This window comes from Ambystoma mexicanum, chromosome 5p (genome assembly GCF_040938575.1).
Source record: "Ambystoma mexicanum isolate Mex_15411 chromosome 5p, UKY_AmexF1_1, whole genome shotgun sequence".
Classification (NCBI taxonomy): domain Eukaryota; kingdom Metazoa; phylum Chordata; class Amphibia; order Caudata; family Ambystomatidae; genus Ambystoma; species Ambystoma mexicanum.
In genome coordinates this window covers 827815561-827843096 of record NC_090930.1, presented here as the reverse complement: position 1 = coordinate 827843096, position 27536 = coordinate 827815561, and positions in this window count along the sequence as shown.

The window sequence follows — 27536 nt, the reverse complement described above, 5'->3', positions numbered from 1 at the left end:
GTCCAAAGATGCTCATTGTCAGTGGGCTGTCGCTATTGCAGGCCCCCTCTGCGGGTATCAGGGGCACCCCTGCCTGTGGAGCGCAGGTTCCTTCCAGATCTACGTTGGGGGCTGCCCTGGACGGAGCTTGCAACGGATGATGTGTCTGCCTGCTCACGTCCATGCATGTCCCTAAGGGTTTGCGAGAGCTCAGTGAGCACACGGCGCACTGCGGCAAGTTCGGCACATACGTCCTTGGCCGTCGCATGCAGTTCCCCCCTGAGGCTCTCGGTGCTTCTCTCCATTTGGACTCTCAGGCTCTCGGTGCTACTCTCGATTTGTGCCCTAAGTGTCTCAGTTGATGTTTCTATGTCTGCCTTAGTGCCCCCACATTCATCAGCATGGTCCTTGAGGAGCGTGGCCAGTTGCTGCTGTTGTTCGATCAACTGGTCGAGGGACTGTTGCCTCTGCTGGGCCAAGGCCATTTGCGGGGGTGTCACGGAGGGGCTGTTGTCCTCATGTTGCATTGCCACAGGGCTTGTGGGGGATGGCCAGTCGTCGTCTTGTGGGTGCCCCTGCGTGGTATCCTCATGTTGTACGGGATGGGACAGACAGGGGGATTGGGACAGGTCATGGATGGATCTGACTTCGGCATCCCCGTTTTCTGTGTCGGAGCATGCTGCCATCAATGGGGTGTCACCTATGGTGCTGCTGCCACCGGAGGCAGTGCCTTCTGTGGCATCCATTGGGGGGACCTGTGGTGGTGGTGTTGTGGGCATGCTGGCTGCTGGGGTGCCTGTTGATGTTCCCTCCTCTGTGCTGCCACCTGATTTGTGCTGCTGCCGTGTCTTGATGCGTGCAGCTGAGGTGGAGGGTCTCTGGCCGTTGGTCTTGGCCCTCTTTGCAGGTGTTCTGGTAGGGGTGTCCTGTAGCTCGTCGTTTGGATCGGACCCTGTGGTGGAGTAGAGGAGGGCGAGGGTTATTGGTGGGTCTGTGGGAATTGGAATTGCATTGTGTCACATGCATTGGGGTGGTACCTGAGGGTGATTTGGGCAGGGCCCTTGGAGGTGCTTTGATTTGTGTGTGGAGTGAGGGTGCAGTTGTTTGGCAGCCTGCAGTTAGGGTGTGCCTGCTGCACGTGTAGTGCGTGTATTAGGGGTTTTTAATTATTTATGTATTTATTGTGAGTTTTAACGTGCGCTATCAGGCCGATGTGTGTGGACGTTCTCCTGGACATGTGTTTCTGTTGCACTATGTGGACGCATGGTACTTCACATGGATGGACTGTGTGGATTTGGCATAGTTTTTCCTGGCCCACCTACCTGTATCTTCGGATGTCTGCACTCCTTTCTCCATCCCTCCGACTCCCTCTATGCTCTCCATTCCGATGGTGGAGGCACAGATTTCTTCCCAGGGGGTCAACTTGATGGGTGATTCAGGACCTCCCCCGGTGGCTGTGGCAATGTTGCGGTTGGCAGAGAGTATGCTGCGGACGCGTATCCGCAGGTCGTCCCATCGCTTGCGGCATTGCTGTGGGGTGCGGGGTGCGGTCCCCACCGCACTTACCCGCTGTGCCACCAGAGCCCATATGGCCTTCTTGTTTGCAAGTGCCGTCCTGGTCATTTGGGTTTAGAAGACGACGGCAGCATTCTCCTGGAGGGTCTCTGTTAACACGGTGAGTTCCTCACGGGAGAAGTGGACCTGCCGCTTGCGGTCGCACGCTTTCTTCGCTACTTTTCCCATTTTTCTTGGTTTCGCTAGGGTGGTTGACGGGTTGGGGTGTGTTTCAGGGTAGTGATTTTAGTGGTTGTGTGGTTTTAGTGTATTTATAGGTGTACGCCGGGATGTTTCCCGTTCCGGGCCCATGTTTTAACTTCCGTTTCCGTATATTTCCGGCCACCGTACTTTCCGGTAGGCGCACACTGCGGTGACCGCTAAGAGGGGTGGCGGTATTGCACCTGGGGCGCCGTACGGCGGCGGTGTGGGCCGTTTTGGGGTCATTTCCGCCATCGCGGACTTTGCACTTCCGCCATGCCGTGGTGCTCGTGCCCGATGGGTCGGAATGGGCCGCACTTTGCTCCTTCGTGCAATGGCGGAAACGCTATTTACGCTGTGGCGCTCCGGTCAGTCGCTTTCCGCCAGGGTCGTAATGAGGGCCAATGTGAGATTTAGATCAAACAGGGCTTATTGCACACAGGACCACACTTGACAATGCCAAGCATGTAGTGAATTTGATTGAAGTGGTGGAAACACAGGGACTGGACCTGGGGTTGGTCTCCTTGGACACAACTAAGGCTTTTGACTGAGTTAACTGACCTTACTTGCGAAGTACCTTGGAAGCGTTTCGGTTTGGCCCTGATTTTATAACAATAGTTATGGCTAATTATTAAGGGCCTGCTGCTTCCATTGTGATTATTTGAGGAGTCATGGTCCATTGCAGGTTACTAGGGGAATGAGGCGGGGATGCCCCCTATCTCCTCTCCTGTTTCCTTTATCTATGGAACCTATGAGCAGACAGATGAGAATTAGCCCAGAGATTCGAGGCATCTCTATATGGTCGAGGGAATATAAAATAGCGTTATAAGCGCATGACCTGTTGTTACTCACGCTAACTGATATAAGCAGATACCTGCAAGCCATGACACAGGAACTCTTAGCATTTGAATGGGTTTTGGGCTTTACGATAAACTAGGAGAAGTCAGTGTGATTGGATGTCGGTATACCATGCGATGTGAAGGAGCAACTCCGGTAAGTGGCCCAGGTCCAGTTTACAATGGACCTAATTACCTATTTGGGGATTAGTAGGATTCCTCGCACAATGCGACATATATATAAAACTAATTTCCCTGCGCTCTTCAGGAGCTTTAAGGAGGACCTGTCCCGGTGCAATAAGCAAAATATCTTGGCAGGGGTAGGGTGACAGCGGTTCAAATAAATACGGTTTCCAGATTTCTCTATATGTGCTAGGTGGTCCCTGTCAAAACACAGACTGCAAAAATATGTCAGTCGAGCGTCCCTGATGTGGCGAGTTATATAACGGCTGCTCAACTGACTGGCATTTTTGATTGGGGCTTAGAGTCTAACAAACCTAAATGGGTGCATATTAAACAAGTCGAAATCTCCGATTTCCCAGGCCACTCTTCTGCATATTGATGCATTTCAGATTCCAGTTTATTAAAACCTATTATCTTCTAAGAAAATAGCCTTGTTCCATTGGCGTAGGGCAGGTTTGGATGGTAACTCATGGAATGAGTCAAATGACTTTGTTATGGCCCAATCCAGTTTTTTACTCCGCCCATTGATCTGACTGACTTTCGGCACTGGAGGGCAGGTGGGCTTCAGAAACTATTGCAGTTGTACGATGGGGGAGTTCCGTTGTCGTTCGAGGGTTGTAAGGATACATTCCAGATAGTGGAAGGGGAACACTTTCGATACACACAACTTAGGCACTGGGCCATACATCTGGTGGTCAGGAAGAGTAGCACCTGTTCGCTCACAGCACTAGAATGTACGTTAGAAGCAGGCTTTAGCACTGGTTAAATCTCAACACTGTATAAGCTACTTGAAAGGGAAGCCACTAGATTGGGATTGCAATACATGATGGGAATTCGGCCTGTCAAGGACAGCATCCGTCTTGGGCAGGGCAAGGAGACCTCAGGCAAGCATTCCTTAGGTGGTCGTGTCAGGGACCAGAATACCTGCTTGTACGTACCTCTTGGAGATCTACCTACTCTACCTGTGACAAAAAAGTGGAGCTTTGACAATGACAGAAATTGAATAGAACCCACTATGACACGCCCAGGTAAAGGTTTGAAAATGTGACAAAAATATCATACATATATTGTAGTTAACAAACAAATCATTGCCTATTTATTTCCGAAACACTTCCACACACTGTCAACAACCAAGGAGTCAGCTGGCGCTGCCTTCCAAGTGTACCAAAGGAGCCAAGAGTTGACCAACACAATTTGTAAGCCATCACCCTGGGTCAAGAAGAGAAGCTAATGAAGACAAAGGGCCCGATTCACAGTCCTCGCGCCGAAAACGACCCTGAGCGGCCCTACCTGAAAAGTTTCCAATGTGTGGTCTGCGTATTCATGGATTCCAAATTGCACAGCATTCTGACCCGCAAAGAAAATCAAGCCAGGCAAGGAACGCCCACAACACGCCCCCACGCAAACCAAAACCATAGCCATATACCAACATTTGCGCAAACCTCCGCGTCCACCTCTGACCCACCATTCAGCACCCTGGCGACACTGCATGCGTTCCCTCGTAAGTCAAGGATGCACCCCTGCGAAACCACGTGACCTCCCTCGCAAGTCAAGGCTGCATCCCTGCGAAACCGCGCAAACTCCCTCATAAGTCAAGGCTGTACCCCTGCAAAACCGCGCAAACTCCCTCATAAGACAAGGCTGCACTCCTGCGAAACCGCACAAGCTCCCTGTAAATAATGGCTGCTGCCCTGTGAAATTGTGAACCGTCCCCCCTACTCTGAAGACACTCAAACTGCTGGCAAATACCCTTACTGCAAAGCAACCTCCTCAAGCCCAGATACCACCCACCAGCCCCCTCACCTCCACCAATACGCCTAGGCAGCCCCCTCAAGCCCAGATAGCACACACTAATCCACCTCACCTCCGTCAATACCCCTAGGCAGCCCCCAAAGGCCAGAAAGCACCCACCAGACCCCCTCACCTCTGCCAATGCCCTCAGACAGCCCCCTCAAGCCCAGACACCACCCACCAACCCCCTTACCTCCAACACTACTCCAGGCAGCCCTCTAAAGCCCGGACACCACCCACCAGCCCCCTTACCTACGTCAATACCCTCAGGCATCCCCCTTAAGCCCAGACACTACCCACCAACCCCCCTCACCTCTGATACCACTCCAGGCAGCCCCCTCAAGCCCGGACACAACCCACCAGCCCCCCTCACCTCTGACACTACTGCAGGCAGCCCTCTCAAGCCCAGACACCATCCACCAGTCCACTAGCCCACTCACCTCCTCCAATACCCTCAAGCAGCCCCCTCAAGCCCAGACACCACCCACCAGCCCCCCTCACCTCTGATACTACTCCAGGCAGCCCCCTCAAGCCCAGACACCCCCCAACAGCCTGCCTCACCTCTGCAAGCCCAGGCACCACACACCAGCCCCCCTCACCTCTGACACTACTCCAGGCAGCCCCCACAGTCCAGACACCACCCACCAGCCCCCCCTCACCTCTGCCAATACCCCCAGGCAGCCCCCTCAAGCCCAGGCACCACCCACCAGTCCCCCTCACCTCTGACACTACTCCAGGCAGCCGCCTGAAGCCCAGGCACCACCCCGCAGCCCCCACAACTTTGCCAATACCTCCAGGAAGCCTCCTTAAGCCCAGAAACCACCCAACAGCCCTCCTAACCTACAGCACTACCTCAGGCAGCCCTCTCAAGCTAAGACCCCACCCACCAGCCCCCTAACCTCTGACACTACTCCAGGCAGCCCTCTGAAGCTCAGACACCACCCACCAGCCCACTCACCTCCACCAATACCCTCAAGCAGGCCCCTCAAGTCCGAGCACCACCCAGCAGCCCCCTCACCTCTAATACTACTCCAGGCAGCCCCCTCAAGCCCACACACCCCCCCCAACACCCCCCTCACCACTGCAAGCCCAGACACCACACACCAGCTCCCTCACATCTGCTAATACCCCCAGGCAGCACCCTAAGCCCAGACAGCACCCACATGCCCCTCTCACCTCTGCTAATACCCCCAAGCGGCCCCCTCAAGCTCAAATACCACCCGCCATCCCCCTTCCTGTCTGACACTACTCGAGGCAGCCCACCCCCAAGCCCAGACACCACCCACCAGCCCCCCTCACCTCTGCCAATATCCCCAGGCAGTCCCCTCAAGCCAGACACAACCCACCAGCCCCCCTCACCTCTGCTAATACCACCAGACAGCCCCCTCAAGCCCAGACACCACCCTACCAGCCCCCTCACCTCTGACACTACTCCAGGCAGCCCCCTCAATCCCAGGCACTACCTACCATACCCCCTCACCTCTGACACTACTCCAGGCAGACCCCTGAAGCCCTGACACCACCCAACAGTCCCCCTCACCCCTGACACTACTCCAGGCAGCCCTCTCAAGCCCAGACACCACCCACCTGCCTCCCTCACCCGCGCCAATACTCTCAGGCAGCCCCCTCAAGTGCAGACACCACCAACCAGCCCCCCTCACCTCTGACACTACTCCAGGCAGCCCTGAGCCCCCTCACCTATGATACCACTCCAGGCAGTCCCCTCATGCCCGGACACCACCCACCAACTCCCCTCCTTTCCTCAAGCCCAGACACCACCCGCCAGCCCCCCTCACCTCTGCCAATACCCACAGGCATTCTCCTCAAACCCAGATACCACCCACCATCCCACCTAACCTCTGACACTACTGCAGGCAGCCCCCTCAAGCCCAGACGTCACCCACCAGCCCCCCTCCCTCCACCAATACCCCAAGGCAGCCCCCTCAATCCCAGACACCACCCACCAAACACCAGCCACCCTCACTTCCAACACTACTTCAGGTAGTCCACTCAAGCCCAGACAGCACCCATCAGTCCCCCTCACTTCTGACACTACTCCAGGAAACCCCTGAAGCCCAGACACCACCCACCAGCCCCATCTTACCCCCCAAAACTACTCTAGGCAGCCCCTTCAAGCCCAGACACCACCCACCAGCCGCCCTCACCTTTGCCACTACTTGGGGCAGCCCCTCAACCCGGGACTCCACCCACCAGCCCACCTCACCTACGCCAAAACCCCTTGGCGGCCCGCTCAAGCTCAGACCCCACCCACCAGCCCCTCTTACCCCCCAAAACTACTCTAGGAAGCCCCCTCAAGCCCAGACCCCACCCACCAGCTGCCCTCACCTTTTCCACTACTCGGGGCAGCCCCCTCAAGCCCAGACACCACCCACCAGCCCACCTCACCTCTGCCAAAACACCTTGGCGGCCCGTTCAAGCCCAGACCCCACCCACCAACCCCCCACACCTCTGACACTACTGCAGGCATCCCCCTCAAGTCCAGACACCACCCACCAGCCCCCCTCACCTCTGCCAATACCCCCAGGCAGCCCACTGAAGCCCAGACACCACCCACCAGACCCCCTCACCTCTGCCAATACCCTCAGACAGCCCCCTCAAGCCCAGACACCACCCACCAACCCCCTTACCTCTGCCATTACCCCCAGGCAGCCCCCTCAAGCCCCGAGACCACCCACCAGCCCCCTCACCTCCAACACTACTTCAGGCAGCCCTCTAAGGCCCGGACACCACCCACCAGCCCCCTTACCTATGTCAATACCCTCAGGCATCCCCCTTAAACCCAGACACTACCCACCAACCCCCCTCACCTCTGATACCACTCCAGGCAGCCCCCTGAAGCCTGGACACAACCCACCAGCCCCCCTCACCTCTGACACTACTGCAGGCAGCCCTCTCAAGCCCAGACACCACCCACCACCCCACTCACCTCCTCCAATACCCTCAAGCAGCCCCCCCAAGCCCAGGCACCACCCACCAGCCGCCTTCACCTCTGATACTACTCCATGCAGCCCCCTAAAGCCCAGACAACCCCCCAACAGCCCGCCTCACCCCTGCAAGCCCAGGCACCACACACCAGCCCCCCTCACCTCTGACACTAATCCAGGCAGCCCCCACAGTCCAGACACCACCCACCATCCCCCTCACCTCTGCCAATACCCCCAGGCAGCCCCCTCAAGCCCAGGCACCACCCACCAGCCCCCCTCACCTCTGACACCACTCCAGGCAGCCGCCTGAAGCCCAGGCACCACCCTGCAGCCCCCACAACTCTGCCAATACCCCCAGGAAGCCTCCTTCAGCCCAGACACCATTCACCAGCCCCCTAACCTCTGGCACTACTCCAGGCAGCCCTCTGAAGCCCGGACACCACCCACCAGCCTACACACCTCCACCAATACCCTCAAGCAGCCCCCTCAAGTTCGAGCACCACCCAGCAGCCCCCCTCACCTCTGATACTACTCCAGGCAGCCCCCTCAAGCCCACACACACCCCACCAGCCCCCCCTCACCACTGCAAGCCCAGACACCACACACCAGCCCCCCTCACCTCTGCTAATACCCCCAGGCAGCACCCTAAGCCCAGACACCACCCACATGCCCCTCTCAGCTCCCCAAGCCTAGACTCCACACACCAGCCCCCCTCACCTTTGCTAATACCCCCAAGTGGCCCCCTCAAGCTCAGATACCACCCGCCATCCACCCTCCTGTCTGACACTACTCGAGGCAGCCCACCCCCAAGCCCAGACACCACCAACCAGCCCCCTCACCTCCAACACTACTCCAGGCAACCCTCTTAGGCCCGGACACCACCCGCCAGCCCCCTTACCTATGTCAATACCCTCAGGCATCCCCCTTAAACCCAGACACTACCCACCAACCCCCCTCACCTCTGATACCACTCCAGGCAGCCCCCTGAAGCCTGGACACAACCCACCAGCCCCCCTCACCTCTGACACTACTGCAGGCAGCCCTCTCAAGCCCAGGCACCACCCACCACCCCACTCACCTCCTCCAATACCCTTAAGCAGCCCCCCAAGCCCAGACACCACCCACCAGCCCCCTTCACCTCTGATACTACTCCAGGCAGCCCCCTCAAGCCCAGACCCCCCCCCCAACAGCCCGCCTCACCTCTGCAAGCCCAGGCACCACACACCCGCCCCCCTCACCTCTGACACTACTCCAGGCAGCCCCCACAGTCCAGACACCACCCACCAGCCCCCCTCACCTCTGCCAATACCCCCAGACAGCCCCCTCAAGCCCAGGCACCACCCACCAGCCCCCCTCACCTCTGACACCACTCCAGGCAGCCGCCTGAAGCCCAGGCACCACCCCGCAGCCCCCACAACTTTGCCAATACCTCCAGGAAGCCTCCTTAAGCCCAGAAACCACCCAACAGCCCTCCTAACCTACAGCACTACCTCAGGCAGCCCTCTCAAGCTAAGACCCCACCCACCAGCCCCCTAACCTCTGACACTACTCCAGGCAGCCCTCTGAAGCTCAGACACCACCCACCAGCCCACTCACCTCCACCAATACCCTCAAGCAGCCCCCTCAAGTCCGAGCACCACCCAGCAGCCCCCTCACCTCTAATACTACTCCAGGCAGCCCCCTCAAGCCCACACACCCCCCCAACACCCCCTCACCACTGCAAGCCCAGACACCACACACCAGCTCCCTCACATCTGCTAATACCCCCAGGCAGCACCCTAAGCCCAGACAGCACCCACATGCCCCTCTCAGCTCCCCAAGACTAGACTCCACACACCAGCCCCCCTCACCTCTGCTAATACCCCCAAGCGGCCCCCTCAAGCTCAAATACCACCCGCCATCCCCCTTCGTGTCTGACACTACTCGAGGCAGCCCACCCCCAAGCCCAGACACCACCCACCAGCCCCCCTCACCTCTGCCAATATCCCCAGGCAGTCCCCTCAAGCCAGACACAACCCACCAGCCCCCCTCACCTCTGCTAATACCACCAGACAGCCCCCTCAAGCCCAGACACCACCCTACCAGCCCCCTCACCTCTGACACTACTCCAGGCAGCCCCCTCAATCCCAGGCACTACCTACCATACCCCCTCACCTCTGACACTACTCCAGGCAGACCCCTGAAGCCCTGACACCACCCAACAGTCCCCCTCACCCCTGACACTACTCCAGGCAGCCCTCTCAAGCCCAGACACCACCCACCTGCCTCCCTCACCCGCGCCAATACTCTCAGGCAGCCCCCTCAAGTGCAGACACCACCAACCAGCCCCCCTCACCTCTGACACTACTCCAGGCAGCCCTGAGCCCCCTCACCTATGATACCACTCCAGGCAGTACCCTCATGCCCGGACACCACCCACCAACTCCCCTCCTTTCCTCAAGCCCAGACACCACCCGCCAGCCCCCCTCACCTCTGCCAATACCCACAGGCATCCTCCTCAAACCCAGACACCACCCACCATCCCACCTAACCTCTGACACTACTGCAGGCAGCCCCCTCAAGCCCAGACACCACCCACCAGCCCCCCTCCCTCCACCAATACCCCAAGGCAGCCCCCTCAATCCCAGATACCACCCACCAAACACCAGCTACCCTCACTTCCAACACTACTCCAGGTAGTCCACTCAAGCCCAGACAGCACCCATCAGTCCCCCTCACTTCTGACACTACTCCAGGAAACCCCTGAAGCCCAGACACCACCCACCAGCCCCATTTTACCCCCCAAAACTACTCTAGGCAGCCCCTTCAAGCCCAGACACCACCCACCAGCCGCCCTCACCTTTGCCACTACTTGGGGCAGCCCCTCAACCCGGGACTCCACCCACCAGCCCACCTCACCTACGCCAAAACCCCTTGGCGGCCCGCTCAAGCTCAGACCCCACCCACCAGCCCCTCTTACCCCCCAAAACTACTCTAGGAAGCCCCCTCAAGCCCAGACCCCACCCACCAGCTGCCCTCACCTTTTCCACTACTCGGGGCAGCCCCCTCAAGCCCAGACACCACCCACCAGCCCACCTCACCTCTGCCAAAACACCTTGGCGGCCCGTTCAAGCCCAGACCCCACCCACCAACCCCCCACACCTCTGACACTACTGCAGGCATCCCCCTCAAGTCCAGACACCACCCACCAGCCCCCCTCACCTCTGCCAATACCCCCAGGCAGCCCACTGAAGCCCAGACACCACCCACCAGACCCCCTCACCTCTGCCAATACCCTCAGACAGCCCCCTCAAGCCCAGACACCACCCACCAACCCCCTTACCTTTGCCATTACCCCCAGGCAGCCCCCTCAAGCCCCGAGACCACCCACCAGCCCCCTCACCTCCAACACTACTTCAGGCAGCCCTCTAAGGCCCGGACACCACCCACCAGCCCCCTTACCTATGTCAATACCCTCAGGCATCCCCCTTAAACCCAGACACTACCCACCAACCCCCCTCACCTCTGATACCACTCCAGGCAGCCCCCTGAAGCCTGGACACAACCCACCAGCCCCCCTCACCTCTGACACTACTGCAGGCAGCCCTCTCAAGCCCAGACACCACCCACCACTCCACTCACCTCCTCCAATACCCTCAAGCAGCCCCCCCAAGCCCAGGCACCACCCACCAGCCGCCTTCACCTCTGATACTACTCCAGGCAGCCCCCTAAAGCCCAGACAACCCCCCAACAGCCCGCCTCACCCCTGCAAGCCCAGGCACCACACACCAGCCCCCCTCACCTCTGACACTACTCCAGGCAGCCCCCACAGTCCAGACACCACCCACCATCCCCCTCACCTCTGCCAATACCCCCAGGCAGCCCCCTCAAGCCCAGGCACCACCCACCAGCCGCCCTCACCTCTGACACCACTCCAGGCAGCCGCCTGAAGCCCAGGCACCACTCTGCAGCCCCCACAACTCTGCCAATACCCCCAGGAAGCCTCCTTCAGCCCAGACACCACCCACCAGCCCCCTAACCTCTGGCACTACTCCAGGCAGCCCTCTGAAGCCCGGACACCACCCACCAGCCTACACACCTCCACCAATACCCTCAAGCAGCCCCCTCAAGTTCGAGCACCACCCAGCAGCCCCCCTCACCTCTGATACTACTCCAGGCAGCCCCCTCAAGCCCACACACACCCCACCAGCCCCCCCTCACCACTGCAAGCCCAGACACCACACACCAGCCCCCCTCACCTCTGCTAATACCCCCAGGCAGCACCCTAAGCCCAGACACCACCCACATGCCCCTCTCAGCTCCCCAAGCCTAGACTCCACACACCAGCCCCCCTCACCTTTGCTAATACCCCCAAGTGGCCCCCTCAAGCTCAGATACCACCCGCCATCCACCCTCCTGTCTGACACTACTCGAGGCAGCCCACCCCCAAGCCCAGACACCACCAACCAGCCCCCTCACCTCCAACACTACTCCAGGCAACCCTCTTAGGCCCGGACACCACCCGCCAGCCCCCTTACCTATGTCAATACCCTCAGGCATCCCCCTTAAACCCAGACACTACCCACCAACCCCCCTCACCTCTGATACCACTCCAGGCAGCCCCCTGAAGCCTAGACACAACCCACCAGCCCCCCTCACCTCTGACACTACTGCAGGCAGCCCTCTCAAGCCCAGACACCACCCACCACCCCACTCACCTCCTCCAATACCCTTAAGCAGCCCCCCAAGCCCAGACACCACCCACCAGCCCCCTTCACCTCTGATACTACTCCAGGCAGCCCCCTCAAGCCCAGACCCCCCCCCAACAGCCTGCCTCACCTCTGCAAGCCCAGGCACCACACACCCGCCCCCCTCACCTCTGACACTACTCCAGGCAGCCCCCACAGTCCAGACACCACCCACCAGCCCCCCTCACCTCTGCCAATACCCCCAGACAGCCCCCTCAAGCCCAGGCACCACCCACCAGCCCCCCTCACCTCTGACACCACTCCAGGCAGCCGCCTGAAGCCCAGGCACCACCCTGCAGCCCCCACAACTCTGCCAATACCCCCAGGAAGCCTCCTTAAGCCCAGACACCACCCACCAGCCCCCTAACCTCTGACACTACTCCAGGCAGCCCTCTGAAGCCCGGACACCACCCACCAGCCTACACACCTCCACCAATACCCTCAAGCAGCCCCCTCAAGTTCGAGCACCACCCAGCAGCCCCCCTCACCTCTGATACTACTCCAGGCAGCCCCCTCAAGCCCACACACACCCCACCAGCCCCCCCTCACCACTGCAAGCCCAGACACCACACACCAGCCCCCCTCACCTCTGCTAATACCCCCAGGCAGCACCCTAAGTCCAGACACCACCCACATGCCCCTCTCAGCTCCCCAAGCCTAGACTCCACACACCAGCCCCCCTCACCTTTGCTAATACCCCCAAGCGGCCCCATCAAGCTCAGATACCACCCACCATCCCCCCTCCTGTCTGACACTACTTGAGGCAGCCCACCCCCAAGCCCAGACACCACCCACCAGCCCCCTCACCTCCAACACTACTCCATGCAACCCTCTTAGGCCCGGACACCACCCACCAGCCCCCTTACCTATGTCAATACCCTCAGGCATCCCCCTTAAACCCAGACACTACCCACCAACCCCCCTCACCTCTGATACCACTCCAGGCAGCCCCCTGAAGCCTGGACACAACCCACCAGCCCCCCTCACCTCTGACACTACTGCAGGCAGCCCTCTCAAGCCCAGACACCACCCACCACCCCACTCACCTCCTCCAATACCCTTACGCAGCCCCCCAAGCCCAGACACCACCCACCAGCCCCCTTCACCTCTGATACTACTCCAGGCAGCCCCCTCAAGCCCAGACACCCCCCCAACAGCCTGCCTCACCTCTGCAAGCCCAGGAACCACACACCAGCCCCCCTCACCTCTGACACTACTCCAGGCAACCCCCACAGTCCAGACACCACCCACCAGCCCCCCTCACCTCTGCCAATACCCCCAGACAGCCCCCTCAAGCCCAGGCACCACCCACCAGCCCCCCTCACCTCTGACACCACTCCAGGCAGCCGCCTGAAGCCCAGGCACCACCCTGCAGCCCCCACAACTCTGCCAATACCCCCAGGAAGCCTCCTTAAGCCCAGACACCACCATCCAGCCCCCTAACCTCTGACACTACTCCAGGCAGCCCTCTGAAGCCCGGACACCACCCACCAGCCTACACACCTCCACCAATACCCTCAAGCAGCCCCCTCAAGTTCGAGCACCACCCAGCAGCCCCCCTCACCTCTGATACTACTCCAGGCAGCCCCCTCAAGCCCACACACACCCCACCAGCCCCCCCTCACCACTGCAAGCCCAGACACCACACACCAGCCCCCCTCACCTCTGCTAATACCCCCAGGCAGCACCCTAAGCCCAGACACCACCCACATGCCCCTCTCAGCTCCCCAAGCCTAGACTCCACACACCAGCCCCCCTCACCTTTGCTAATACCCCCAAGCGGCCCCCTCAAGCTCAGATACCACCCGCCATCCCCCCTCCTGTCTGACACTACACGAGGCAGCCCACCCCCAAGCCCAGACACCACCCACCAGCTCCTCTCACCTCTGCCAATATCCCCAAGCAGTCCCCTCAAGCCAGACACCACCCACCAGCCCCCCTCACCTCTGCTAATACCACCAGACAGCCCGCTCAAGCCCAGACACCACCCTACCAGCCCCTCACCTCTGACACTACTCCAGGCAGCCCCCTCAAGCCCAGGCACTACCTACCATAACCCCTCACCTCTGACACTACTCCAGGCAGACCCCTGAAGCCCTGACACCACCCACCAGCCCCCCACACCTCTGCCAAAACCCCTAGGCAGCCCGCTCAAGCCCAGACACCACCCACCTGCCTCCCTCACCTGCGCCAATACTCTCAGGCAGCCCCCTCAAGTGCAGACACCACCAACCAGCCCCCCTCACCTCTGACACTACTCCAGGCTACCCTGAGCCCCCTCACCTATGATACCCCTCCAGGCAGTCCCCTCAAGCCCCGACACCACCCACTAACCCCCCTACTTTCCGCAAGCCCAGACACCACCCGCCAGCCCCCCTCTGCCAATACCCCCAGGCATCCTCCTCAAACCCAGACACCACCCACCATCCCACCTAACCTCTGACACTACGGCAGGCAGCCCCCTCAAGCCCAGACACCACCCACCAGCCCCCCTCAGCTCAGTCAATACCCCCAGGCAGCCCCCACAAGCCCAGACACCAGCCACTTTCGCCTTTGGCAATACACCCAGGCAGCCTCCTGAAGCCCAGACACCACCCACCAGCCCCCCTCCCTCCACCAATACCCCAAGGCAGCCCCCTCAATCCCAGACACCACCCACCAAACACCAGCCACCCCCACTTCCAACACTACTCCAGGTAGCCCACTCAAGCCTCGACAGCACCCATCAGTCCCCCTCACTTCTGACACTACTCCAGGCAGCCCTCCGAAACTCAAACACCACCCACCAGCCCCTCTTACCCCCCAAAACTACTCTATGCAGCCCCCTCTAGACCAGACCCCACCCACCAGCTGCCCTCACCTTTTCCACTACTCGGGGCAGCCCCCTCAAGAATGGACACCACCCACCAGCCCACCTCACCTCCGCCAAAACCCCTTGGCGGCCCGTTATAGCTCAGACCCCACCCACCAGCCCCCCACACCTCTGAGACTACTCCAGGCAGCCCGCTCAAATCCAGACACCACCCACCAGCCCCCCACACCTCCGACACTACTGCAGGCAGCCCCCTCAAGTCCAGACATCACCCACCAGCCCCCCTCACCTCTGCCAATACCCTCAGATAGCCCCCTGAAGCCCAGGTACCACCCACCAGCCCCCCTCACCTCTGTCACTACTCCAGGCAGCCCCCCTCAAGCCCAGACACCACCCACCAATCCCCCTCACTTCTGAAACTACTCCAGGCAGCACTCTCAAGTCCAGACACCACCCACCAGCCCCCCACACCTCTGGCACTACTGCAGGCAGCCCCCTCAAGTCCAGACACCACCCACCAGCCCCCCTCACCTCTGCCAATAAACTCAGGCAGCACCCTGAAGCCCAGACACCACCCACCAGCCCCCCTCACCTCTGACACTACTCCAGGCAGCCCCCTCAAGCCCTGGCAACACCCACCAGCCCCCCTCACCTTTGGCACTACTCAGGGCAGCCCCCTCAAGCCCTAGCACAACCCACCAGCCTGTCTCAGTCTGCCAAAACCCCTAGGCAGCCAGCTCAAGCCCAGACCCCACCCAACCCAACAGTCCCCCTCACCTCTGACACTACTCCAGGCAGCTGCTTCAAGCCCAGACATCACCCACCAGACCCCCCTCACCTCGGACACTACTCCAGGCAGCCCCCTCAAGCCCAGACACCACCCACCGTCCCCCCTCACCTCTGCCAATACCCCCAGACAGCCCCCTCAAGCCCAGACAACACCCACCAGCCCCCCTCACCTCCGACAAAACCCCTAGACAGCCTGCTCAAACTCAGACACAACCCAACAGCCTCCCTCACCTCTGACACCACTCACCAGCCCCCTCACCTCCGCCAATACCCCCAGGCAGCCCCCTGAAAACCAGAAACCACCCACCAGCCCCTCTTACCCCCCCACCCCGAAACTGCTCCAGGCAGCCCCCTCAAGCCCAGACACCACCCACCAGTCCCCCTCACTTCTGACACTACTCCAGGCAGCACCCTCAAGCCAAGACACCACCCACCAGCCCCCTCGCCTCCCCCACTAACCCCAGGCAGCCCCCTGAAGACCAGACACCACCCACCAGACCCCCTCACCTCTGACACTGCTCCAGGCAGCCCCCTCAAACCCATAAACCACCCACCGCCCCCCTCACCTCTGCCAATACCCCCAGGCAGCTCCCTCAAGCCCAGACATCACCCACAGCCCCCCTCACCTCCATCCAATAACCCCAGGCAGCCCACTCAAGCCCTGACCCCACCCAACAGCCCTTTCACCTCTGACACTACTCCAGGCAGCCCCTTCAAGCCCAGATACCACCCGCCAGCCCCCCTCACCTCCAACACTACTTTAGGCAGCCCCCTGAAGCCCAGACAGCACCCACCAGCCCCCTCACCTCAGACAAAACCCCTAGACAGCCTGCTCAAGCTCAGACACAACCCAACGGCCCCCCTCACCTCTGACACCACCCACCAGCCCCCTCACCTCCGCCAATACCCCCAGGCAGCCCCCTGAAGCCCATACACCACCCACCAGCCCCTCTTACCCCCCACCCCAAAACTGCTCCAGGCAGCCCCCTCAAGCCCAGACACCACCCACCGGTCCCCCTCACTTCTGACACTACTCCAGGCAGCACACTCAAGCCAAGACACCACCCACCAGCCCCCTCGCCTCCCCCAATAACCCCAGGCAGCCCACTGAAGACCAGACACCACCCACCAGCCCCCTCACCCTGACACTACTCCAGGCAGCCCCCTCAAGCCCAGGCACAACCCACCAGCCCCCTCACCGTTGGCACTACTCAGGGCAGCCCCCTCAAGCCCTGACACCACCCACCAGCCTGCCTCACCTCTGCCAAAACCCCTAGGCAGCCCACTCAAGCCCAGACCCCACCCAACAGCCCCCTTCACCTTTGACACTACTCCAGGCAGCCCCTTCAAGCCAAGACACCACCCACCAGCCCCCTCGCCTCCCCCACTAACCCCAGGCAGCCCCTGAAGACCAGACAGCACCCACCAGACCCCCTCACCTCTGACACTGCTCCAGGCAGCCCCCTCAAGCCCATACACCACCCACCGCCCCCTCACCTCTGCCAATACCCCCAGGCAGCTCCCTCAAGCCCAGACATCACCCACCAGCCCCCCTCACCTCCATCCAATACCCCCAGGCAGCCCACTCAAGCCCAGACCCCACCCAACAGCCCTTCCACCTCTGACACTACTCCAGGCAGCCCCTTCAAGCCCAGATACCACCCACCAGCCCCCCTCACCTCCAACACTACTTTAGGCAGCCCCCTGAAGCCCAGACAGCACCCACCAGCCCCCCTCACCTCAGACAAAACCCCTAGACAGCCTGCTCAAGCTCAGACACAACCCAACAGCCCCCCTCACCTCTGACACCACTCACCAGCCCCCTCACCACCGCCAATACCCCCAGGCAGCCCCCTGAAGCCCAGACACCACTCACCAGCCCCTCTTACCCCCCCACCCCAAAACTGCTCCAGGCAGCCCCCTCAAGCCCAGACACCACCCACCGGTCCCTGACACTACTCCAGGCAGCACCATCAAGCCAAGACACCACCCACCAGCCCCATCGCCTCCCCCAATAACCCCAGGCAGCCCCCTGAAGACCAGACACTACCCACCAGCCCCCCTCACCTCTGACACTACTCCAGGCAGCCCCCTCAAGCCCAGGCACCACCCACCAGCCACCTCACCGTTGGCACTAATCAGGTCAGCCCCCTCAAGCCCTGACACCCCCCACCAGCCTGCCTCACCTCTGCCAAAACCCCTAGGCAGCCCACTCAAGCCCAGACCCCACCCAACAGCGCCTTCACCTCTGACACTACTCCAGGCAGCCCCTTCAAGCCCAGACATCATCCACCAGACCCCCTCACCTCTGACACTGCCCCAGGCAGCCCCCTCATGCCCATACACCATCCACTGCCCCCCTAACCTCTGCCAATACCCCCAAGCAGCTCCCTCAAGCCCAGACATCACCCACAAGCCCCCCTCACCTCCATCCAATACCCCCAGGCAGCCACTGCAAGCGCAGACACCACTGACCAGCCCCTCTCACCTTCGCCAATTCCCCCAGACAGCCCCCTGATGCCCAGATACCTCCCACCAGCCCCCCTCACCTCTAATACTACTCCAAGCAGCCCCTGCAAGCCCAGACACAACCCAACAGCCTCCCTCACTTCTGACACTACTTCAGGTAGCCCCTTCAAGCGCAGACACCACCCACCAGCCCCCCTCACCTCTGCCAAAATCACCAGGCAGCCCCATTAAGCCCAGACACCACCCACCAGCCCACCTCAGCTGCACCAATACCCCAAGGCAGCCCCCTCAAGCCCAGACACCACCCACCAGCCACTCTCACCTTTGCCAGTACACCCATGCAGCCCACTCAAGCCCAGGCACCACCCACGAGCCCCCCTCACCTCTGACACTACTCCAGACAGCCCCCTCAAGCCCAGGCGCCACCCACCAGCCCCCCTCACCTCTGCCAATACCCGCAGGCACCCCTCTGACAGTCTGCCATGCTACCAGTCCAATGTTTAGCTGCAACTCACCTGAACCTTTGTGGTTTGCCTCCACCATGAAGCAGACCTCCAACATGTCCACCATCAACACAATCAAATCGTAGTGCTGATGAGCAATCCAGGGTTAGAGCTTCTCCTATCACTCGCTGGCAGACCTGAATCTGCAGCACCTCAAATGGACAGCACAATATTGCACCAACAACACTGTGGCCACCCCATCCATATGTGACATGTGAATGCAATGCAAAGTGGCATGTGCATGTTGGCCAACAGTCATTGCAAAGGCTTCAAAGCACAGCAAGTAAATGCGTTTTGAGGACAGAAGCACACAGAATCTAACATTGGGCATATCTACGAATGATAACTAGGCACATTACAGCCTCTGCATAAGAAGCCCGGGTGGTAGGGGCGACAAAGTCCCTGTCAGGGATGAAAACATGACAGGCTTGTGCATAGGTGATGGGAGGTCAGTCAGAGAGGGCATGACTCAGTGAGATAGGAAATGTGTGTTGCCCAACAGAAACAACAAACATGGGACACAACTGCATTCAAGTGGCAGAGGTGGAGCATGACATGAGACCAGGCAGAAATTAACCCTATTCCTCAACAACTATGTACATGAAAAACTGGGAAGGAATGTCTCTGAAGTCTGGGGGAAAAGAAACTAAACCTATACCTAAAGAACTATATACAAATGCAGCAGGCTAGTCCTCCTCTCCAATTTCTGACAACGTGTCCACCAGGGCTAAGTCACAGGCCACATCCTCCTTCCTCAGACAGGCCTCCATTGATGCCTGGAGGGCTTGCACGGTGGACAACGGATGCTCTGCATCCCGTGCCGACCTGCAGGTCAGCTCTAGGATGGAGGCCCACTTCCGCGCCCGATGCACAACACCTCAGCCCTGGCCACAGTCACCTGTACCTCCTGTGTCCGCTGCCTCTATGCAGGCAGCTGTCTCTCAGGTCTCCAGAATACAGAAGATATGGTCATCAAGGGCCCCCTATCGTCCTCCTGCCTCATTGGTGCCACCTGCCTCCTTTGGGTGGTTTGCCCTGTTATAGTCTGCCTTCTCACAACTGCCATCTGCTGACGCTGTGCGCAGTGCAGGCTGTGTTGGTACACCCTCCGACATAATAATCTTTGTTGGGTGCATATGCCACCTGCACTGCTCTGAGGTGCCTGCTGGCCCTCCATTTCCTGTGGCTGTGTTGGTGCCTGGGTAGGCATAGTGACCACCTCAACCAACGTTGATGGGGCTCCCACCTCAGTCCAGAATGTTAGCTCTACCAGACGGGGTGTTGGTGGTGGGACTGGTGCACAGGTGGCTGTGTCGCTATGTGTCCCGGAAGGCGCCATGAAGGATGACTGGTGTACAGAGGAGGAAGCCGAGGAGGGGGCCATGGCAGAGAACAGCCCACAGAGCCAAACAGAGAACAGGCTGTTGCCAGCAAGGCCATGAGGCAGCACAGCTGATTGTGATGATGCACGGGCATAGCACGAGGAGCCTGTCCATCATCACAATGACTGCAGTTCACCTCGTGAGACCAGCAATCAGGTTCAGTACATGAACTCTGATGGACACATCAGCTGGTATGGGGATGCTGGTCTGGGCGGAGGCACTGCTGCATCCGGTAGCCCGGGGACAGGATTTTGGGCAGGCACCTCCATGGTAGCCTACATAACCCCATGCCCCTGGGACAGGGTTGCAGCATGAAAACCCTCTTCGATCTCCTCATTTGACCCCATGGGCTGGACTGAAATGGCCACCTCATCCCCCTTCACCTCCGTCAACCTGGATGACTCTAGGGTGTCTTCCCCCTTGTATGGCCTATGTGTGTCATCACCCTGTCCAACTGCTGCTCCTGGGACTTACCCTCAGCAGTCTTGCCCGATAGTCCTCGTGCTTCCTCAGCCACATCGCTCTCCAAAGATGAGCTGTCACAGGCGAGTGGCTGGGGTCTGCACCTTTGTCTGGTGGATTTGTCCCCGTGTCCACGCTCCATGACAGCACTGCTTCTGCCCACTTCTCCAGCTGCAGCAAAGGTGGTAAAGGAGACACAGAACATTGACATCAGAGTACAGTGTCAAAGCATGTGTGGCATACACAACATTTACAGTAACATGATGTGGCAATGGTTCAACCAGCAACATCCACACACACACACACACACACACATGGCCTTGTAATTTCCATGAAAACAAACACAACAATCCAGGGCCAATGACGACCAGAGTCACGAAACATTCACATGTAAACACAGCACAAAGAGGGCGGTGCACCGACACATACCAAGAAATATGACATGGCACAATGGCAATGGCAATGGGATCCAACTGCAACCTGCTACATTTCTACAGGAGACATGGCATAGGGGGAAAGGGGCGGGCAGGGAGTCAACTGGTATTTTAGCCAAACGCATAATGAATGGAAGCACATATGTGCGAGGGTACCACTGTGTACACATTGTTGGCAAGACGCACAGTGGAATGTTGGAACCCAGTGGACACTCATGATTGCACTGCTCACAGCATGGTCATGCTTGGACATCTATCCACACAATTACATCAAACAACATGCCTCCCTGACAGCCTGACCTGTGAGCATGCAACACATACATGTACCAATTTCAGAGGTACACGTGGATATTGCATAGCCCCTGCACAAACACATGGTATGCGCACACATCAACTCAGATTACACATGCAGTGGCATGACTGATCACATCAATGTCCCTGAAATGTCAATGCCCCAACTTGACACTGCCAAACATCCATAAACATGTCTCCTCCAGACATTGAGGGTTTATAGGCACACATTGCAATGATCCACACAACATCATATCCATCATGCATGTCCCTCACATTGTCACAACATCCTCATCTGGAACCCTTGCTGTCAAAGGACGTCTAGCCATCAAGTGACATTTCATGTGCATGGTTGGCACAACTGTATAACTACACACACTGCAAATACCAGCGCATGTCCAATGAACAGATGTCACACTTCACATGTGGGGAGCATTGTCTGGGGGCTGCATGCCACTGTGGATCACTTAAACACACATGCCACATATGTAAGGGTGTAAATACAAACATGCATGCCCAATCACAACACACATGCACTGTAGAGCAGTGCACCACATGGCTACCTACCAGCAGCATCCAGATCCTGTTTCCACTTGCAGATCTGGGGATAAAAGTTTGGGTAGAACCTTGCCAGGACCCGCATGTTGGCAGTGGAAAGCTTGCACCTTCCCACACAGTGCAACCTCCACGGTGGCACTGCCCTTCAGGGCGTGCAATGCCTTGGTGTGGGTTCTGGACTTGAGATCCTCCCATCGTTTATGAATGCTCTTGGGGAAGTGGACTGTCACCCCCTCCGCGTTGATGGCAGCTGTGATATTCACCCAGATCTGCATGCATCCTTCTATCCCCCATTGCTTTGCTGGGACAAAGAGGGCATCATAATTCTCCAGGACCTGATCCACCAGGATGCCAACTTCTCTGGAGCTAAAGTTGACAGACCTCTACCTCACTGCTGTGGGGTTGCCACTCTGTTCAGAGGATGATGGTGCAGACATGGCAACCCCCGAGGCAGTGGTGGTTGGACAAAGTTGTCCTGGAGATGGGCTGTGGATCAATGGTAGTGGAATGGAGGGATGGGAGTCCGGCATGGCAGATGAGATGGTCACAGGGCAGGAACACAGGAGCACAGGCAATGGCAAGTCAGCAGGCACTCTCAATGCTGTGTGGGTGAGCAGCAGACACTCACACTGGGCAGGCAGCAGCATATGGCAAGGTGTGAGGCAGCACAGGGCAGGAGGAGGCGGTAAAATTGGCACAGAAGCATGAGAGGGGTATCTACCTTGTCTATCATCAAAGGCAGATGAAAACAGAGTAAATGCCCTTAGCACATAAGTTACATGACACATGCTGCACGCAGTGTGCTTACGTGGCTCATGGCAATGACAGTGATAGTTAAGAGTTGCGATGCGTGACACTGGTTGTGCGCGTGAAGGTAGAAAGATGGACAAGTATTGTATACACGTATTTGGGGGGTGTTAAGCAATCCATTTCCTTCAGGTCACGTGTACCATATTTGTCTTTTTGGGAGTTGCCTCTGCGCATACGTGCATGTATGTCCATTTTTAGGCCTACGGTGCGTTGAGTTTAGGGGTGCCGCTGTGTATCACGTACCACTTTTTTCACCTTTCGGAAGCTTTCCAGGTATCGCCTATGCAAATTTTCAGTTTAGGGGTGCCTCTGTGTATCATGTGTATCATGTACACATATGTATGCTTTTGGGGTACATTGGAGCCTTGCTAGACCACACACCCACATTGCACATCACGTAGACTGTTCCCTTCCACATATTGCCCAGAACAATATCTTGGTGTGCCTTCCATTTCTCATTAACATCTGAAACATGAGTGGAAAGGCCCAAGAGGGAAAGGGAGTAGACAGAGTTGTGGACGTGGTGAGGACACATCTGCCCCAGCCCCAGGAGGATGTGATGAATCTCAGCCCACAGGTGAACCAGCACCTGGACGTTGACGTGGTCGCAGCCAGACAGGTGAAGCAGCACCACCGAGGGCCACTAAGGCCAAGAAGGGACGCCCTGCAGAGCACAGGAGACAGGTCTGCAGAGGAAAAAAGGCTTCACTGAAGAGGAGCTTGAAATCCTCATTGATTATGTGACCTATCACCATCGTGAGATGTTCCCATAAGAGGGGAGAACGTTTACAAGCTCACAACAATTGGTGCATTGGCGCCGTGTCACTGACCGCATCAAGGCCTTAGGTGTGGAGAAGTCCAATGCTGAACATGTCCAAAAGTGGTGGAATTACCTCATGTCGAGGACCAAGCCCAAGCTCAGTGCCAACCTGGCCTCTGTACTGTCCACTGGAGGGCAGTCAGCAGAGGAGGAGGAGCTGACTCCAATCGAAGAGGCCACGAGTCAACTCATCAGCATTGAGCATGTGCAAGGTGTGGGAGGCATGGAGACCGTTGAGGCCACATCTGGTGAGTGGCATCTGTGTGCATCATATGTGTGGATCATCATGGTTGACCTACCCATTTTTGTGTAGCAGTACAGCTGGCTGCAGATGTCAGCCATCCTTGGGCAACGCATGTTTGCTACTGTGTACACTTCTGTCACATGACTGACATTACGTGATTTTCCTGAGTGGTCCACATGTGTGGCACATGTTAGCGTGACTTTTCACATCACTGTCTCCTGGCCTACATAGCCGTGCCAGTACTTGCATGCAGCTTTGAATGTCTGGCACATGTGCAAATTGCACTAACCCCTGACGTGCCCCCTGACAGGCACAGATCACCCACAAGGCACACCTTTGTGTCATGCCAAACAATGCCACGCCGACATGTATTGTTCATTGCTAAAGTTTTGGTGCCTGTCTCACTGCATTTTACATCAAGTACATGTGATATACATCGACCACAAACATCATTTGTTGCAGAGTTTAATGTTTGTAACATCACCTGCTTTTACAGGATGCCTCATCAGGATGTATATCCGAGCTTCCTGCCATGATACTGTGTGGTGTGACCAGTCTGCCGGGGAATCCTTTGTAGCATGTATTGTGAATGTGCAACTTGATGTGTGTAATGCAAGGGGAAACACTAGACAATACATGACAAATAATAGCTGATGGTGGGTCTTCAAGGCAAGGTGGGCGGTCAGGTGTACTCCAATAGAAATGACGGTAGTCATCCCATGGGAAGGGTTTGGGGCATGAATAATGCCTTGTGAGCTGTGCAAGCTGTATGGTTGTGCACCTCACTTACATTCTTTGTTGGAGTGCACTTTGGTTTTCTCATCTGCCTCTTTTGGAATTTACCAGCATACAGCATTCCAACATGGCCGGTGCCAGAGCTACCACCGAAGTGCTTCTGTCGCTCAACCAGCCTTCACTCTGATTGGCCTCAGAAACCCTGATCAGGGCCAGCCAGGGTAGACGGCAGGCGTAAGCTGGCCCCCGACCAAGGCCCACCAGCCAAGGCCCCTGCCTGTGCTGTCTGGGGCTTGGAGGGCCATCCATCTCCTCCAGAGCAGCACATCATGCTCCACCACCTCCCAGCCTCATTGAACAGCTACCCAGCATGCAGCCAGCTACACCATGAACTTGTACCTCTGAATCTTTGTTCTCCCACCAAGAATACCTGTGAGTCATGTCCTGGACATTGCTATGCCTTTTTACCAACTCACACAACTATTATACCTAGGTGTGCCTGTGCCATTCTGCCTTTCTGTGTCTTACCATATCCCTTCTTCTTAATGCATGTCTGTGCTTTTCGGTAAATTTGAATCCTGGTTTGTTTTTAACAACTCTTCAGCCCCAGTTTGTATTGCATTTCTGTGCTTTTTGGCAAATGGGAATCCTGGTGTGTTTTTAACAACTCTTCACCCCCATTTTACATTGCATTTCTGTGCTTTTTGGTAAATTCGAATCCTGGTGTGTTTTTAACAACCTTTCACCCCCATGTTGCATTGCATTTCTGTGCCTTTTGGTAAATTTGAATCCTGGTGTGTTTTTAACAACTCTTCAACCCCATTGTGCATCGCATTTCTGTGCTTTTTGGTAAATCAGAACGATGGTGTGTTTTTTTACAACTCTTCACCCCCATTTTGCATTGCATTTCTGTGCTTTTTGTTAAGTTAAATTTGAATCCTGGTGTGTTTTTAACAACTCTACACCCCCATTTTTGGTACTCAAGTCACCGCCTGGTGAGTTGGTGTTTGTGCTGTGCACTGTCTCCTCTATCTTCGATCCTTAGCTCTCCGCCACCACAATGGCACTCACCATCTTCCCTATCTATTCTAACTGCTATACTAGCACTTATCCTTCCTCTCTCACAAGGTATGGAAGGAAAAAGTTTTAAAAATACATCCTGACCACTAACACCGGTCGACCCATTGTACACACATACGCCAGTGCAACTTCCAGACAGATTGTCACTGATATCTGCTTTTCAGTCCCCTCTCCAGATCTTTGGACTCCTCATCTGATCTTTACTCTCTCTCCTGTCAAATTTTCACCCATTAATGGTGGCACTAGATGGGAAGTACTCTTGGCAGGCTTCTCATCATCCAGGTGTATCATTAAGGTCTATCGCAATGGCACTATCATGAATCAGGGTCCGCAAAAATCAATGTCCTCCTTTTTGACCGGCACTTGCCGTCCCACATCAACTTCCTTCCTACACCTGCTACTCCTTCTTCCTTTCTCTCTGCTCCCCTCCTCCGACGGTTGTTCCACACCCCTTTACCCCACGTCGGAAAACCTACAAAGGCAGTGACCTGCTGCATCTAGCCACACTTAATGCTCGCGATGCTATCAAACACTCTGCCGACATCTGCCTCCTCCTTGAAGACCTTGATCTCGATATCCTGGCTCTTACCGAGACGTGGTTCAATGCCAGCTCAGTCACTGCTTTTGACACCCTTTTCCCTGATGGCTACAAGATCCTCACCAAGTCTCCCCTAACCGTGCTGCCAGTGGGGTTGCCCTGATGTTCCCAGAGCGGGTCCCTTCTTCCATCTTACCCGCCTAGCCATACTCCTCCTTCAAGAGCCTGGTTTGCAAACTGGTCATCTCTCCCACTTCCTCCATGACCATTTCCACTATCTACAGGCCACCTGGTTCTATCACCCTTTTCTTCTCAGAATGAATGGGCTGATTTCTCCTCCTATATCCTCACATCTACCTCTAAACTCCATCTCCCGGGTGACTTCAACATCCACCTTGACTCCTCAATCACGGCATCCACTCTCTTTTCCCTGACCTCTGCACCTCTCTCTCCCTCTTCAGTCTCCCCTCTGGTCCTACCCACTCGGCTCAACACACTCTTGACGCCTTGACCCACACTGATCTTTTGCTGTCTGCCCCACTCACCACCCCACTCTACTGGTCAGACCACTCCCTCCTCTCCTCTCACCTGGGTCCTCTCTGCCATCTGACCGCAACTCCCCCAGCTCTGCCAACCTCATTCACGGACATTAGCCCGATGAAATGTGTATCAGCTGCTGACTTTGCATTCACCTTCATCCCCCCTCTCTTTATCCTCCACTGTCCCCCACTGCAGACTCTACCTCTGACTCAGCTCTCACCAACCTACATCTTGCCATCACTAATACTCTCGACATTCTAACACCTGGTACAATTCTGAACTTGCAGCCCTGAAATGCAAGTGCAGAGCTGTGGAAAGGAAGTGGGAGACCTCAGGCTCACCATCCAATGAACTGGCCTGTTGCCTTCTCCAAAGGCAATATTGACTCTCCATTCATTCCAAGAAAACGGCCCACATCCAGGCTCGCATCTCTGGTGCATCCGACAACATGGCTGAACTCTTTAAAATCTGCAAGGAACTAGCGAACCCTCCCACAGTTGCCACCTCGCCTCTTCCCTCCCAGACCCTCTGCAATGCATTGGCCACACACTTCATTGCAAAAACCCAGGACATCCTGAGCACTCTCTCTTCCTCCCCCATTCCCCTGCCACCTATGGCCTCCCATCCTCCCTCTGCCTTTCTCTTCTCTTCTCTCCCATCACATCCAATGCGGTCACTAGAGTTGTCAGCTCCATGAAGGTCTCCTCCAAACACCTGTTCTTCCAGAACCATTATGGACAATATCGGAACTCTTGCTCCTGTACTTGCTGATTTCTGCAATTACTCTCTTGCTACTGGGCCTTTCCCCTCTTTCCTCAAGCACTCACTTGTGCGCCCCCTCCTAAAATAAACC